A 13,264-nucleotide genomic window follows, 5' to 3' on the forward strand; every position below is an offset into this window, starting at 1 on the left:
CTAAGATCTGCAGTACTCAGACCACCAACCAATGTATTTAAATTACACAGACGAAAATCTGCCAATAAGTGTTTTCCCTAAGTTAAACAAGGTTTGGCCTCAAAATTAGTTCGTAAAGATTGATGTTGCTTCATGAAAGATTAATAACAGTTCTCTTCAGAGTAGCATTGTACTTAATTATCTGTCCAGAATTCATCTTTGATCCACTTGGATTATTGCGCTGACTCAGGCAAACCATTTGGTTTTATACGGTGGTAAGAGGTGCGTTCTGCACCATACAGCATTTGTTCACATTCTGAGCTTAGGAAAGAGGTAGTGTTGATTCTTGCACTGAACAGCCCATAAAACAGCCAAGGAGATGCTACAAAGCTGTCAGCACACTACCCCGTGCTTCAGAGTAGTTATATATTATCTCCACATTGTTAGTGCCAAGCACTACAAGACAAGGATGTTTCTAACTACAGTGGATGGTGTAGTGAGATAACAGAAGCTCACGTGGCACTACACAGTTCACAAGGGACTTTCAGCAAAGCAGTTCTCTCCTAGGCAGCAGAACTGGCTGTTTTGCACTGCTTATGCAATGGAATCTGGTCACTTATAGTTGAGATATATGTTAAGAGCCCAGAAGCCTCCAGCTCCCTGTTCCCTGGTGCAGTGTGGACCCCTGGAGCAAGTCTCTTGTCTCTTGCATTTGGTCTGGTGGAAAGGAGCCTGAAGTATCCTGGACATGACCTTTTGCTTTGGCCTGGGGCCAAAGTTTGCTAAGGCAGCAACCTTAACTGATGAGAAAGAATAATCTTTCTGAATATAAATGTCCTTGTGCTTCCAATAATGTATAGACATATGCTTTTATTAATCAAACCATGTTTATGCATGTCTTTGGCCTAAAGTGCTCTGAGAGGCTTTGGTTTTGATTTACTTTGTTCTAAAGTGTTCTCCTTCGTGGTGTCCCATCTATGAGCTGTTCATACCTCCTGGTTGGAACTGGTGGCATCCACCTTCTCTGACTGAGGAAGTGAGTCAGCAGAAATGACCGTGCATTGCTGAATGCAGTCTCAGGGGAAAAGCAACTTGTCACCCAATAAAACAGTGAAATATTACATCTCACAGCCCTTCATGAACAAAAATAAATCTTTGTAATTGAGGAGATAATTGGTGCAGAGAGATGGGAAAACAGGCTTTTATTTGAAAAATGATTGTGTGAGAAAATAACAGGGCCAGAGCAAAATAAATTTTTTACTACTTCCACCCCTTCCCCCTCCTCCCCGGCCAACAAAGTATTACTTTTTACTTACTTTGGTTTGTTTCTCTAAGCAATAGGAACAGAATGTAAAAAGGTTGCAGAAATGTTCTGGTAAGATGCTTATGGACCTGTGGATGTTCTTAAGAGATGAAGCCCTGAGTGTGCAGCACAGATGGAAGGTGATAAATGATTAAGATGTTATAGGATATAAATAACAGTACTATCGTGTTGTGTGTAGAGATGTCAGCAGAAGCAGGAATGCTTCTAAGTATCTTGTTTATGGACTGCCATAAGTTTCAACAGTGCTGGTCCCTGCCCAAAGTGAACCATCTATGTTAGGGCACTGGGAGTACTGCCAGCATGAACTGCCCCTGCCCAGCCTCACAAGGCAGAGCCAGCCCCACGCTGAGCTCAGTGCATCAGCATGGTGTCAAGAGACTTGAGAATAGCAGACAAATATTGCTGACAACACTCTAAAGGCTGTGTTAATTTCAGAGAGTCACCAAGACTTTTTGCCCCAAGACTTTTTCTAGTGATTGATGAGCTTTCCTAGGAGGCTCCTGCCCAGGCAGTCACATTGTCCAGTTCTGCCTAATTCTGCTTCTGCAGAAGCAATGCAGCTCCCTCTGGAGCCATGCTGATGCTTTCCCATTTATGACTTGTGTTTCCAAAAGATTCCGGTGAAGTTAATGTTGTGGCAAGCAAGATAGCATCAATTTGAATGATCACTAAGCTATCTGTAATGTAAAGTAACATAAGGTACCATCTGCTCCAAAGTGGTCCTTATTGTTTATTCTTCAAATCCAGACACTTTCCTGTCTCATAGTCCTAAAGTGCTACATGCTAAGCAAATGCTTTCTCCTGAACAGCCATGTTCCAATGTACAATTATTGTAATTAGTGTAGGTATCATACACTTCTGTCTTTAGAGGAAGAATGAAAATTATCCCATAAACTATATAAAGATGTGATACTGTTCAGCAGCTTTGAATGCAGACTGCCTTCAAGAAAAGGTTTCTGAATATATTATCTACACTATGGAATTAAAAATAGCCCCAAACTGGATAACAGCTTCCTCTCACCCACGTTGCATATCACCAACCAAGACAGTTAAAATGTGCAAAGGGAAAAGAAAGTTTAACTTCAACATTTACAACCAGGAAATGTTAAGAGATTCTTCCATAACAGCCCTCAGAGATCTTTCATGTTCTCAAAATATACTATCACCACAAGGAGCCAGAGTGAACCCTGCCCCTGCAGCATCAGGTCTTCCTTGCAGCAACAAATAGACCTGTATGTCTCACTCTTCACCTCTGGGGGGTCTTAAGCCAGGAAGGATATACACTAGTAGAAAGCATAGCTGTAATGCATAGAAAATGTATGTGGTGTTCCTTTAATACAGTGGTACTCCTTCTGAGTATTTACTGTGCAGATCTTTTTTTTAGGGGTTATTTATTCATGAAGCTTTTACTGCGTTAGAAATGAATAAACAAAATTAAAAATGAAGTAGACAACTGAAGCTGAAGGCTATCTTCTGAGCTCGTATCCCTGAATACCTTACCCTCCTCCTCAATTTCTAAAAAAGAAAACTGAGGGTACAAACTTAAAAGCTCAGTTAAATGAGAGTGGAATTAAGTGTATGTCCAAATACTCTTTGGGATTAGGTTCTACATGTGCCATTAGTCTATTTGCATGTAGCCATAAAATGGAAGCAAATGGTAGATTTTTAATGCTGAGTTAGGAAACTAACTGAAAGTTAGGAGACTGAAAAAAGGAGACTGAAAATGTTGCATAAATTATTTGAATGGCACATACTAAATTGGCTGCTAAGTGATACTAAGGAGAAAGAATGATGTGCAGATTTGTTTCCTCTGTTGACAGTGGTTGGAATTTAGAGAAAAATAAAAGCCAGCTAGGAAATAAAATGCTCATTTAGGCCAAGAGATCTAATAATACATTTGAAAAATACATTTTCCTGTGAATGAACACAATGCAAGAAAGACAAATCAGTGCAGGTAGAAATCAGAAACACAAGAGGAATTAAGATGTTTCCTATGTAGCACTAGCAAGCGTCTGCTGAATTTAAATAATGACATGGAAATCAATCTCTGCCCATTCCTATAGTGACAATTAGCAGCTGTTAAATCAGTTGAGCTGGTTTGGGGTAACTTACTGGGAACTTACAATTTTCAGCTAGAGAAGAAGTGCAATGAAAATGAAAAAGAGTCTTTTTAGAGGTTGTTGCCAAGAAAGAGGAAAACAAAAAGGAAAGCACGTGCATGCTGTTGCTATCATGATGATGCCCACTAGAATAAAAATAAAAGGCTATGCCACTAAATTAATATGTTATCACGCAACAGGAGTGTACGAATGATTTGAAAACCATAAGGACACTTTACCTTAAACTCGTCATTGCGTATATACAACTAGCTTCTACTTAGAATTTTTTCCTTAGATGAATTCTCTTAATTCAGTGAAGTAAGTATTGATTACATATATACTTTTTGATTTACAGGATGACGGCAGAATACCTCAACCATGTGTTCTTCCTGTTTCTTCATTCACTGCAAATCAAGTTTCACTAATCACCTTATGAGTTACAATTTGTAGCCTATAAATACAATTTACACACATGACAGGATTAGTGTTTCCATAAGGTGCTCTCCTTCAGAACCAAGTTGGGTTGTTATGCACACGTGACCCATCTGCCTAATGATCACTCCATCCTCCACCTCTGATGATTGTCTCTCTTTAGTCCCTAGGGCAGACATCCCATCCCATGGCTGGCCCAACACAATGCCAATTGGGCATCTGGTTGTCATTGGTGGTTATTTTACCTACTTCTCAATGTGGTTATTTATATAGGCCTACTTCTTCTATTCAGCTACAGACCTTCAAAAAGTTCAAAAAATATATTTATCTTTGAGACTTTTTCAAACTTCACTGAATTTTATTCTCTAGTTTCAGACTGAATAGTTTCTGGTATTTGGGTGGTAGGGGGGTGTTACATCAGTAGGTAAATACAGCAACTTTTTCTCTTTAACTAAGATAAATTGTTCTGTAATTAACCATATGTGAAGTTCTTCTCTGTGGGTTTTTTCATTACTTCTGGCCTTCCTTTTTGGTCATTTTCAGTTTAAGTCCCTGGCTGCAGACATCAAGTATGGTTTTCTAAAGAAACAAATGGGCTTAGGCACATCATTTTTCTTAATGTCCAAATCAAAGCATAGGAAAGGGTCTGAAATTTCAGAGCATTTTTACTTGAGTGTTTACAAAATATCAGGGCCTGTTTGTGTTTTGTAGCTCTGTTTTTTTCACTGTAAGAACCGAAAAATTTGTAACTGCAAAATGTGAAATCGAATATGCTTTTTGGCTTAGGTGAATAATTTAAATTACGAAAGTATGAGGACTGAAAATTGCTATGAAGTTTTTGAACGGCCAGGTTTGCTTGTTATCAACAGCTACCAGTGACATGCAAAAAATGACAAATAGCTTGTCTTCTGTTCACTATGTTTAAATTTAGCATAGTGGTGTGTGTCCATGCTTTTGGTTCTGTAGCATCACCAATTATTCAATAAGTAAATGTAAACTTTCTCAGCTTTGATTCCACAGGACTTCAGCAAGTGACCCAAGCTACAACCTGGCTCCTTCATTATTTATGATTCCCCTTTCAAAGACAGTGACAAGCAAATGTCTTTTGCATTGTAAGTTCAATCATCCTAATGGTGCGTTACAAGATCTACTGTCACAGCACATCTACAAAGTGCTCCTTGTTTCAGCAACATTCTGAGCATCTTCCTGATCATGATAGCATAGCATAGTGTAGCATAGCATAGGGATAAAAATGATTTGGTAGTTTGCAAGACCTGTAGGTCAACATCTAAAATGTCTTTTGAAGACCATCAGGCTGGAAATCTCTGAGCAGTGGTGTAACAGGGTCCCTCTCATGGAGTTACCACAACTGTTCATCCAGGAGGAGTTCTGCCTGAAGAAGTGGTCTGCCCCAGCCTGCTCTCAGGCAGATATGTATAGCTGTGTTTCCAGCTGTGTTAATTTTCAATGTGCTATCAAAAAAGAATATTCATAAGAGAGAGAATTATACACCAAATTAACACAGCAAAGGACTGCTGATCCATTACATGGATTTAAAGGCCAGTTACATTGTCATCAATACCAGCATGGTACTGTAATGGTCATAAAGTGCTTCAGAGAAGTACTCGAGCCTACAATAATCACAGCAGGATTAACTGCTGGGATCTGGGATACATAAACTGGCTGAGATCTGACCCATATCAGACTCAAAAAAGGAGGATTATCAGTCATGTAAGAAGGACGTGCAGGAGAACAAACATCCAAGTATAGTGTTTGGAGGCCTGTGACCTAATGCATGAAATAAATGGGAGCCATTCATCACAAGTGGATTGGAGAAATAAAGAAAATATTACCTAGTTATCTAATGTGTGTCAAAAGGCAAGTAGCTGTTGGAAATGCAAGACAGAAAGCATTTGATTATACATACTGAGACACAGCATGCATAATCAATGCATTCAAGCTGCTGGATAACCTGGACCTTAGCCATTCCATCAGCAATGCTGGTGTTATGCTTAATGTTTCTTATTCTGCCTTAATGATGGCAATTTGATGATAAATCCAGCGTTAAGTAGAGTTGCATAGCTGGACAAGTGTAAAAAAATCTGATTCCGGAGAAACTCAGATTTGAAGCACCATAAGGACTAGGCTGTTACATCTCGTGGCTAAGGAGCCAGGTACCCCAGATGAGGAGCAGGCTCTCAGCATCCCTTAACTGGCTGTGGGCCAGTGAGACAGTGCAGCCATTTGACCAGAATGAAATCACAGAGAAAAAGCAATTAATGTGTCACCAAACCACAGCAGCATACTGTCAGGGAAGTGAGACAAAAGAGAGTTATTACAATGATCCTAATAGATCTTGAAGTAATGAAATGCTTCCAGAAATGCTTTGCCTAGCTAGAAAGTCAAAGTGATAAAGTCTGTATGGAAATGCTCTTATCAAGGCAATTCCTCATGAGGACTACAAATAAAAGAAGTACTTAAAAGAAACATATGTACTCAGATATTGTTCTTGTTTTTATTAAAGAAGATGCTAGAACGCATGTAAACACTTATTAAGAACTATTTTATATTTTTTCTGAACTAGGCTGTTATGTTGCAAATGTGGGTTTTTATGTGTTGGTATTTTGAACATAAGAATTAAACAGTGTGCAACTGTGTTGGAACTAGATGATCTTCAAGGTGTCTTCCAGTTCAAGCCACCTTATGATTCTATGAAATGGTGAAGTTTGCATGTCATACCTGAATATTAGCTTCTGTATTGTGTATTAATTTCTTAGATTAACAGCTATGTATTAAAAATAAATACTGTGTTGTCTAATATTTTACGTACCGTTTCATTGGCTGAAGCACTGGGTTTTGTCACAGAATTTTTTTACTGCTGGTTACAGTATACAGTGCATTTCCTATATCTCTTTATTTCTGTGTCAGCATAATACGAATCCAAACCATGTTTTCTTCATCCTGTCAATCAGTTCACTCACTTTGCTCAGTCCTTAGTGTTTATACTACAATGAAGGCAAGACTGATACAATCTCAGAGAGGGGAAAGCCATGACACCACAGTCCCTTTGAAGCCACTCACATCCCTGCAGCTTACAGTGTGGCAAACCACAGATCTGCTCTGAGATGTGTCTATTCTAATAATTCCTTCTCTGTGCTCACTTACATGTGTATACAGAGAGTAAAAGGAACAAAAGGAATCTGTCTGATGTTAGTGGTTTTCAGGCATAATATCTGCTCAGAACAAATATAAATGCATAAAGAAGATGCAAAGTAGAAAATGAGATAATTTCATTCAAAGGTCACTATGAAATCCTACTTATCTTTAACGGTTTCCATTCTCTCATCCCCTATTTTCTATCCCAGTGACTTCAGAATCAGGTATTTCTGGAAGCTGATAATGTGTCTTGCACACAGTGTTAACTAAATGGAAAAGAATGTAAATAGCAAAGGTAACTTTCTGCCTAAGTCATTGTATCGCTTGGATCCATTAATTTTGGAGGTTTTTTTTTAATTTTTATTTTTTTTTATTTTATTTCTTGAGAATGAGATCTGTTCTTTGAAGTGTGTCAGACATTTGTTATACATGGCTTGATTGCTAAACTGGCATTTGCAAAACCTCTGTCAATTCTTTAATCAAGTGTAAAATAATAATGATGTTTGGGGAAGACTCCTAGCCTTTCTCGTCTCTGACATTTGTGATTTTTAATGTGACTTTATTTTTCTTTTTTGTTGTTGTTGTTGTACAAAATATCTGGAAGGGAAATATGTGGTGAAATGAAGGACACAACAGCTGGTAAATACAGAGCTGTTTTCTTCAGTGCTAGCTGTAGTTACTGGAGAAAATTTTAGAGATTAGTATATACTTACAGGTTCCCCTCTGAGTGATGCAGAGATGTGCTGTCATACTGCAGTCTGAGAGTAAACTTTTGGTCTTCCTGAGTTACCTTTTCCTTTTGTAACTAAATTTTGCAGTGTAAGGGCTTACTGACCCACAGCTCTGATATGAAAGACTGGGTGGCAGAAAGAACAGGAATATCTTTTCCTCATCTGCGCAGCGAAGACTTTCTTTCCATGTGCAGGTTTTACCAGTTTTCTGTGGTACCAGATTGAATTCCTGCAGATGGCTTCACACAGAGCTGTCCTTGAAAATCACCAAAAAATTTCAGCCAGTGGATGTTTTGACTGTCAGACTTCCCACAAGCACAGCACCAAATTAAAAGCACAGGAACTTCTAGTGAAATTCCACACCCTGTTAGTTACAGTCGAATGCAGTTGATGTGTGTAGTTACCCTGTGTTCAAACCATGTAGCCAAGGTAGCATCTCTACCTCCACACTTCCACGATGGAAGTCCCTGCCTGGTGAGTCCAGCCAGAGATATTCATACCAGCATTTCCAAATGTACTTGGGAGTCTGTGTGTTTTAAATAGGAAGTCTGAAACTCAGAATTGGTAACCCTTTGAATCTGAAATGCTTTTCCCTCTTTGGCTTGATGTAGAACAAGCTTGTTGGTGTGCAGGTCCCAGCACAAATTTATCTATTTGCTCAGCTTGCTTCTTAGGGGATTATTTCAGGGAAATCAGAGGATTTCAAGGCAAGAGAGCTAGCTTTATCAAAACTAATTGAGCTGGATAGAATCAGCGTGATAAATATTGTGCAGTGTTTTGGCCTAGAGGGCACCATAAGTACATTTTTGCAGTTAAGAAATAAGTAAATACAGGAGTGTCTTGGAACATTACCCGGGAGTGAATATCCACCCTGCCTTACTCTGAAGGCAATTGTGTGGCTTCTCATTTACTCTAGTGAGTGCTTCCCCACAACCAGAAAGACAAAACTCTTCAGGCTCCCACACGGTGTGTAGCCCCAGGTAAGGGCACATGCCTCTTTCTGTGGCAATGGGAAATGGGGTGCTTTCAGCTGTTGTGTGTTTTTTGGATGGCATGTCTTCATGGAAGAGAAACCATTTGGGAGATGATCTTTTCTTTGTGAGAAGCCAGGCTCTGTCCCTTCAGGAGCAGTCTGATCCCTCTACTTGACAGTCTACACAGAGAACATCTACTGAGGGGTTTTTTTTTAATATGATCTTATAAAGCAATCAATTGCTTATTAAAAAAAAAAAAAAAGTTAAGAGAATCAATTTTAGCTTATTAACAGCTCTGCTAGACAGAAATTGAAACTGCTGAACGTATGAATAAGCCCAGCCTATTCATCACATCATGGAGCCTATAATCCTTAGAGAGTGACAGAAATCCACAAGACATCCCTGAATGCTGAATTTTGCATCGATTTGGATCTCACACTTATTTGAAAGACGTTTGAAATCATAACGAGGCAGACAGTTCTCTCCTGACTAAATCTCTGAGGAGGTATTTTGGTAATTTTGAAAAGATGTGAAGTCTCCTCTGTCTGTGAAACACACTCAGAATGCTGTGACATGAGACGGGGCATGAGCAGGAAGTGAACAACTAGCAGGGGAAGCCTTGGAATCCTTGTGGCCAACAAATACATATACCTGTCTTAAAAAGAGCAGAGAAGAGCAGACCAGTATAACCATAAGTCTGTGTAGATGCTATTGCTGAAAATGTCACAGAAGTGAGTCCTAAATTTCATGGGTTAATCCTGTTTAATTTTATTAGATCTCTTGGTACAAGGAACAGCTGAGCATTCAGACCTTTTTGAAGCTCTATATATGCTGACATTGATCCATTAATGTTCATTTTCTAGCTCTTGAATCAAATAAGAGTAAGTATTAAAAACTGTTTAAAATGCTGTTTCTTTGTTTCTTAGCAGATAGTGTGACTTAATAGCTTAAATATAAGAAAGGGTGGAAATGACAACGTAGCTAGCAATTCCTTAAATGAAAACCAATGAGAGGCATTTGCTTTGCTAACAGAAGAGAAGAAAATATACCAAATATATTAGGAAGATTAAAATCCATGTTTCAACTGAATGAGCCTGCTACATGATGACTGTAAACCTTTGTTCACAAGCAAATATCTCAGTGTCTGATACAGGATACCTGTGCATGTTTTGTATGCATATTGTGTATGTACAGAAGGTGGCTTCAGAAAATCATGAAAAGGAAGACTTTGAGTGAGCAGAATAGAAAATATTACTGAGAACTCATACAATAGCCAGTAGGTGTGTTAACCGACTTCAGACAGGACAACATGAACTCTGCATTTGTTTTCAAGACATAATAAAATTACACAGTTTTAGATGCATTGGTCCTCACAGAATAGCTTTAAATCTGCCCAATATGTAGCTGGAGAGGCTGCACAGTTAGAAAGCCAACTCAACTTTCCTCTTGGTGGGAGGTGGCAGAGGGAGGAACTGTTTTGATAAACCAAAAGTAGGGGGTTTCAAGCCTTCTGTCCTTGCTTCTCCAAACCATCTCCTTTTCAAATAGTTCTGTACAATACACTGCTCTTACCTCTTTACAGCAGAGCAAATCTTTCTCAACAGGAGGTTCTCTGGTGAAAGAGTCCATGTTGTTGAAGTAGAAACATTTAACAAGAGTGTGCCTGTTGTTGAAAGAAAAAATACATATCTTTGGGAGAAATACTGAAAAAGAACCTCTATTTTAAGCCAATGATTGATTTCATTTGAAGTAAAAATAGTGATACACCATGCTTCATAATATAAAATCTTTAAACTGAAATAGGAATAAAACATTTTTATACTATCAAAATAAAATATTTCAATCAATCTTTATGTGATATTTGAATTGTGTTTCATGGGAGACTGAAAATTTCTCACTCCATTTCAGGGAAGAATATAGTCAACGTCACATAACCCCCCATGGAAAGCCAGTGTTGCTTACAGCCTAGCTCCAATTCTTCTTTGCTGCCTTGATCCCCTGCCTGTCTGATGACAGCTCCTCTCTGCACAAAATCCTGTGCAGTGCACAAGATCCTCCGCACAAAGCCCTGTGGAGTGCCACAGGGATGGCTTCCTGATGGTGAAAGCCCCTTGTGTTCAGAAACATGGGACAGTGGTGACACTGGGAGCATGGGCTGATGGTGCAGTGTGTGGTGCTGGTTCTATGGGCAGGAACACGTTCAAGGTGGCGCATGGTGACACCTTGCTGTGGAGTGAGCCTATGTTCATAGAGCAGCAACAACAAAATGGCAGCTCTATCTAGTCTGCTGGGGCTGATGGGACATACCAGACTGCCTGTGTGGGTGACACCTGGAAATGCCACTAGAGGGAAAAGGCAACGTGATGACCCTGAGGTCTCTCTGCCTATTCAGGCTTCCAGGAGCCCTTTCCAAAGCCTGCAAGCATCCCAGGTGTCTTCTCATGAGTTCCAGATCCCTGCCAGCTGCCCTCCTAGCCTCTTAGTTATGCCGTCTTTGGAATCATTTGCTAACACAGGTTGCCCAGAGAAGCTGTGGATGCCTCATTCCTGGAGGTGTCCAAGACCAGGTTAGATGGGGACCTGGGCAGCTTGATCAGGGTTCGCAACCCTGCCCATGGCAGGGGATTGGAACTGGGCGGTCTTTAAGGTCCCTTCCAAGCTAAGCCATTCTGTGATTTTATATTTCTATGATTCTGAGATTCTGTGATTTGTGTTGCAGGATCAGTGTGCCAAGGACAGAGAGTAAACTCTAATTATTAAGCGTGGACAAAGGGGAATTTGTTCCCCCTTTAAGGGCACACCTGGTTGCCCCTAGGCCTGCTGCTGGCAGTGCTGTCCTGGGCCATTCCTCCATAAGAAACATGCCAGGTCACAGCTCTGTGGTGATAAAAAGAGCACAAATATTGACACAGGGAGGAGGCAGCTCTGAGGCAGCATTCGTTGCAAAGCCTTCTCATTCAAGCAATAGTTAAATGTTTGTCCTTGCCTCTTTCTTTCAAAAGTAGGACAAATATCTATAGAGTTCCCAGCGGGGATGTAATCTAACTTTAACTTTCCCACTGCCAAGTAAAACACCCGAGACTTGTGTTAGGGATGCAAGCAGGTCGTCTGAATTATGATTATTCAATCTGGTATTATTTTAATCTGACATGCCTCTCACGTGCCTTTATGGAGGCTCATCTTGACCTGAAAACTGTAATCTCGATGCCTTTCTCCTTACAGGTGATTTGTCCTGTTGCAATACGTTTATAAATATATGTATATATTTCTTTTCATAGTGACAGCCTGTTGGGTCCCTCAGCGTGGTCCGAGTCCTTTCCGAGTGCCAGTCCCTTGCTTTGGGTTTCTCGAATTGTGGCGAGAAGATAACGAATAAAGAGCCGCGGGGGGAGAGACCGACACCTCCCCGCGGCGGCTGCGTGCTCCGGGTGACGCCTCCTCGTTCGCTTCCAAGACAATAGCCGAAGAAATTAAGGAGGGGGAGAAAATGCCCGATCCCGCCGTGTGAGATAATGGATGAGCGCGGGGTGACCTGTTTTTTTCCTTGCGGTGGAGCGGTGCTGAAGACAGAGGGCACCAGCGCCCAGCCCACAGCCGTCGCCCCGCCGCCAGCGCGCCAGCTCGGGGCGCCCGGGCAGCCGCCGGTGCCTGCTTCGAGCGGGCGGCCAGCGCCGGCCTCACCGCGCCAGGTACGCCCCGGGCTGCCCGCCCTGCGGGGCGCTGCGGACCGGAGAGGGCGAGGGGCAGCCGGGGAAACCTCCCGCGGGCAGCGCGGCTCTGCCCCGAGACTCGGCTGCCCCGCAGCGTGTAGCCCCGCCGCTGCGGCGGCACCCGCACCTCTGCGCGGTGCTGGGAGGGCAGGTCGGGAGGGCGGCCGGCGTGCCTCGGGCTCTGTGTTGCCGTGTCGGTGTGGCGTGGTGTCGGTGTGGCGCGGTGTCGGTGTATCGTCGTGTCGCTGCGTCTGGCTGGGCGTGCGGGAAGACCGCTACAGCGGCTCCAGGCGGGGGCAGAAGTTTGGGGGAAGCGCCCTGCGGTTGGGTCGGCGGTGGCGGGACCGGGACAGCGGAACGGCGGGACCGCCGGGACGGCGGGACGCCTGGGTGCCGGCTCCAGGGCAGCGGGATGGGGCGCGGGCGGCGCAGATGCCGGGGCGGCGGGGAACGGGGGCCGGGCTCAGAGCGCCTGCCGCCGGGCGCTGTCCGTGGTGCTGACGGCGCCGCCGCGCAACAGGGACCGCTCTCCGGCTGCCGGGAGGCGGAGGCCGTTTCCGCGGTGCTGGAGGCGGTGGCCGGGCCGCCCGGCCCCGAGCAGGGCGCGGAGCCTGCAGCCACAGTCGCCGGGCTCGCCGGCTCCCCTCGCCCGAAGGCTGCCTGCGAGGCGTGCCGGCAAAGCGTAGCAGGACTTTGCCCGCGGTTGCCGTAGTAACTGGAGTGTTTTCCCTCGGGGCAGGTGTGTGTCCCTGGTCGGAGTACAGCTTTGCTCCTTAGCGGTGGAAAAGTTAAGCTAAAAGAGGCCCCTTTCCTCTCCTCTCCGCTGACCTTTAAATGACATTTCCCGTCGGTGGCAGAG

The 13,264-nt window shown here is 42.8% G+C and overlaps 1 protein-coding gene across 4 annotated transcripts in view; it reads left to right on the forward strand.

Moving 5' to 3' along the window:
* Nucleotides 1–12,299: 12,299 nt before the first annotated feature.
* The window catches only part of GRM1 (glutamate metabotropic receptor 1), a 181,670-nt gene continuing 180,705 nt past the window's right edge, over nucleotides 12,300–13,264 (forward strand). For all 4 annotated transcript variants that reach the window (XM_004935585.5, XM_015284285.4, XM_015284286.4 and 1 more), the window contains exon 1: nucleotides 12,300–12,384. The gene's annotated coding sequence lies outside the window, so the exon portion shown is untranslated. The remainder of the gene's footprint in view (nucleotides 12,385–13,264) is intronic.

Source organism: Gallus gallus, chromosome 3 (assembly GCF_016699485.2).
Source record: "Gallus gallus isolate bGalGal1 chromosome 3, bGalGal1.mat.broiler.GRCg7b, whole genome shotgun sequence".
Classification (NCBI taxonomy): domain Eukaryota; kingdom Metazoa; phylum Chordata; class Aves; order Galliformes; family Phasianidae; genus Gallus; species Gallus gallus.